The sequence below is a fragment of the Neomonachus schauinslandi genome, chromosome 3 (genome assembly GCF_002201575.2).
Source record: "Neomonachus schauinslandi chromosome 3, ASM220157v2, whole genome shotgun sequence".
NCBI classification, from domain to species: Eukaryota; Metazoa; Chordata; class Mammalia; order Carnivora; family Phocidae; genus Neomonachus; species Neomonachus schauinslandi.
Genome location: NC_058405.1, coordinates 108,809,733 through 108,814,334, shown reverse-complemented (window position 1 = coordinate 108,814,334; position 4,602 = coordinate 108,809,733). Strand labels below are relative to the sequence as shown.

The window sequence follows — 4,602 nt, the reverse complement described above, 5'->3', positions numbered from 1 at the left end:
GTCATTTTTTTCTAGCTTCATTTCAGAGGCAGACTCAGAATACCTGAGTCTGGAAATACCAGGTAACACTCGTAAATTTGTGACAATCACTACAGTATCCCATATCGAAGATTTTTTAAAATGCCATTTATCTGCTAACACTATTGTGCATTAGAACTGCATGATCTTACAACTCTAGGGAAGAATTAAAATGTTTGGCTTATCCTAAGATTCCTTTTCAAGGTCAAAAAAAGAAAAAGATACCCCACTCAATAATCAAGAGACATCCATTTTAGTAACATCAGATGTATTCTTCTCTTTACCCTTATGAAGTAGCTACTCTTCCCACACTCTTAGTTTGAAGTCTAACCCTTTTTTCTAGAATAGGGGGTAAGGGGAGGGTGATGAAATGTTGGAACAACTGAACATCCCCGTCCATTTTCTCCAAAAACCTTTTGTATTCTGGCAGATCTGTGCAATCTTTTCTTTTTCGCACAACACTGTAGGCCTAGGCCTGAAATAACGGGGAAGAGAGATGAGTATCAGGATTTCTCAGCAAGAACTAAACAAAACATACATCTTCTTTAGTGTGAATTGGACTGGGGGCAGAGTGGGCGGGCTCGGAGGAAGGAAAAGAGAATGGAGTATTTGGATAAATATGAATAAATTTATTAGTTACTTTTCACAATCAGATAACTCCCCTCTCCCCTCCCCCCGCCAAAAGGGTTATTTTCTATCTTTCTAAGGATGTAAGCCTTAATGAAAGCAATCTTAGTCACAAATTTGAGGAAATTGCCCAGTAATACATTTCCATGTATTTGAACTGAAAAATTGTTAACCACGCTTTTGCTCCAAGACGTGTGAGGACCATTCAGGGGCTGTGGGGCTCCAGATATACACATGCTTGTTTGTGTGTCTATCTAGGGCCCCACACATCGTAATAAACACAGCTGCATTTATTTGAGTATGTGATCCCATGTACATGTGAAAACATTCAAACAAACACACTCAACAGATTTATTTGATTGTGCAATGGGGCAATTATTCAAATAAACATACTCGGTGCAATTATTTGAATCTCACATTGCATGTTCATCAATCACAGCGCTAAAAAAGGGGGGGGGTTGGGAAACACCAAAGAATTTATGTGGGAAAAAAATATATGTGAAAACAACCTTATTATAGATTTTATAGGGTTAGCCAAAGTTATGGCTCCCTCCTTAACTGTAACTCAACTATTCTGTATTCAATGACGTTTGTTTCTAATGATTAATTGATTCATTCACTTGATCATTATATTGGAATGACTACAACCTTCAGATTCATCTGATAGTGAACTTTACAAACCTGAATTGGGTAGAAAGGTGAAATCTCTGTATTTTAAGTGCAGAATAGTTCTTCCTAGACATCTTACATCAAGGGGACACTGTTTAAATTATCATCACTTTAAATAGCACTCCCATAAATTTTAAAACGTTTATGCATACAACAAAACATTCCTACATTTGAAGACATTAAAAAAATCACAGGTGACTCATCTGATCATTTTATATATTAATAAATATTATGACATATATGTGAACACATCACAAATCATATAGGTGTACCGAGAGGCAATTTATGTCTCTCTCAAGTATGTACTGACATAACCTAATATACTAAAATGGGAAGGGGCGTTTAGTCACTGAAATATGCATCGTGTAACAAAGATGAAGAAAATACATGCCTTGTGCCCATCATAAAAAAGATTCAGACTGAAGGCTTAGCTTTGGTTTTTATTCAATTAAATTGTTAAAGTGTGCACAGTGATTTTTTTTTTTTTTTTTTTAGAACTTGAGACATTTGTGATGTTGGCTGTTTAAATCTTTGTTACCTTCGCTGTGAATTGAAATTGTACATATTTAGTAAATCATGCAGACAAAACAAACTTTTTAGACAATATTTTTATTGGAGAGTTTTCTTTTCCTGTATCCATGTTAAAAAAAAAAAAAAGACCTCCTTTCCCAAAATAAAAATGTCAATACTAAATTTAAAGAAGTATAAAGGAATGATTGCTTCCTTTAGAGCTAAATATTTAAATAAACATGGAGATCATTGGCAACCTGTTCTTTTGGGCTAATAGGCCGTGTCCAATTTTTTGGGTCTGATGTTTCAGAGGGCCTCTGATTCAGGGTTGAAGATGATCTATTAATCTCTGCATTCAACAAATGCTATTGAATAACAGAAATAAAGCCCTCAGCCTTCATTTGTATATGGAATACAGAGCGAGAGGGATAACACTGGGTTGACATGATGCTGAAATGTGCCACAAACCAAAACTCTCTCTATTAAAACAGGCACCCACCACCCATAATCTAGTATGACATGTTAAAATGCTCCAAAATATTGAAAATATAAAAGGCACACGACTATTCTCATTTGGCTTTGAGATGAATGTGACAAAGATTCTAATAATTTTAGTCAAAGAAAATGATGAGTAAAAAGTACATGAAGATTAAAGCAGTGACAAATGATCTTTTAAGTGTTCTAATTGGTCTTTCTCATTCATATCTTTGATTCTACAGAAATTGCAAATCCTGATGGTCCTGATTTGTAAGTGCACCCATCAGCTTTCTCTCTTTCACTTCACAGAATATGCCTGTTAGATTTGGAACGAAGAATAAGCCCCCAAAATGTTAAAAATAGACTACTGCCCTGGCAGGAAATTTAGTATTGGCAAGCCCAGAACTCAGAAGGAATTGATCTAACATAAGGAAACATTCAAAGAAAGATTTGTGCATTATGATCCTTCTCTGACCATTTTCAGAGGAGTCAAATGGAAGGATGAGAGAGAAAGAGAGCGAGAGTGCATAGGTTTTGCAGACCTTGTATGTGCATATTGAATATTTAGTGTTAAAAACAACATTAGACATGAAAAGAGTTAAAATGGAGTGTTTCTGAAACATTTGATATATTGTTTTCTTACACAAATGGAAAATACTTAAAATGTTGATACTGGAAAAATAAAAGGTTCTGAAGACATCACAAAAAACCGCTATGTAACTTATAAGATATGCCAACAATAAAAGAGAGAAAATATTAATTTACCTTTACTCTTTTAATAAGAAACTTAGATTTTCATTTATGACCTTTCCTTCAAGGAGAATCACTTTTATCCATCCCTAAAACAGTCCTATTATAGGGCTAAGAAGTATAGATATGCTTCATTCTAGTTTTGTTTAGTAAAAGAGGAATACAGTCTTCAAATTACTTGAAAAAAAAATATAGATGAATAAAGGAATATAAATTTAGAAAGGAAACTCAAGAACATCCCTACACTCAGAGAAAACATTATGTGTATTTAGTGACCACAAGCAACCTAGACCTTGGTTTTTACAACTCTTCTGAAAAATACCACTTCCAACACAAACAATATTTCCCAACCCTGTAGTACAGCCCAGGATTGGTGCAGACATAAAGGGAGAACACCAACTATTGAATAACCTTCACCACTTCCTGCAGTCCTGAAACATTCAGTGGAGGTCTACCACTTCATTATTGAACATGCTTAGAAAGTGTGAGTTCATAAGTTTCCTGTTGAAGGTACATCTAAGCAAGAGGGGAAATAGAGAAGTACAAACCACCCTGCCCAACTTGTTTTTAACACTAAAATGCCATTCCTGGAGAAAGTAGGTCTTAGAAGAATCAGCCTAACATATGAGTAAACACTTTTTTTTTCTTTTCCGTAATATGAAGTGTTTTTGTATCATCAAAGACAATTCCATGAAAAGGAACATTTCACTCACTTTAAAATACATGGTGATGGAACATTAAAGAAAGTTATCTTATCGAACAAGAAAGGTTCTAACCACAATAGCTGCTTATTATGTGCCACCTCGGTTTTTGAAATGGAAATTAAAATAATGATTCGTACAAATAGTTTTCTAGGAATTGTCGTGTTCTCTTGAGTCAGATGCTTTCACCTACAAATCACCCTATAAATATGTTATAAACCCCTATATGGCCTGACGAAATTATAACACACTTTGTGTCTGCATTAAAAGTGTCAAAAATCTTGTTCTTGTTCTTTAATAAAACTCTCCTATGAATTGGGTAGGAAGAGGATCTTTATGTGTGTAACACTTAGAAAAATAAAAGCAGTTAATCCACCCCTTGCATCTTGTGGATGAGGAAACTGAAGTCTACATATCCTTGAGACCACACTGGTTATTTGTTTGTTTCTATTCCCGAAGGATCTAGAAAGCACTTAAGCATAGACTCTCGGAACCCTAGCCTCCCGACAGTGCTCTCTTCAACGTGCCACAGTAAAGCACTCCTTCAAATGGCTATGAGAGCGTCGAAAGAAATGAGCTAGCTTCCCTACTTCCTGCAAGAAGTCTGTTCTGGTCCACAAGGACTCTCCATGCATGGATGGAATGAAAATAGTCTACCTTGGAAAGGCCATAAACTCTGATCACATCCATCATCTGAGGGCTGCTAACCACTCCGGGACTAGCATCTCCTCTGAGAGCCAGAGACATTCTCAGTTTTGACAAATGCTCTTGTCCAAGACTTCCGACAGTGCTTATGTCCGTTGAGGAGCCATGGCTCCACCAAGCCTCTCCAGCCAGTTTTCAGCCTGAA

The 4,602-nt window shown here is 36.0% G+C and overlaps 1 protein-coding gene across 1 annotated transcript in view; it reads left to right on the top strand.

The window, feature by feature from the left end:
* The window catches only part of ZEB2 (zinc finger E-box binding homeobox 2), a 136,171-nt gene extending 132,219 nt beyond the window's left edge, over window positions 1–3,952 (top strand). The window contains exon 10 of the mRNA XM_021695910.2: window positions 1–3,952. This exon is cut by the window's left edge and continues 3,516 nt beyond it. The gene's annotated coding sequence lies outside the window, so the exon portion shown is untranslated.
* The last annotated feature ends 650 nt before the right edge of the window (window positions 3,953–4,602 follow it).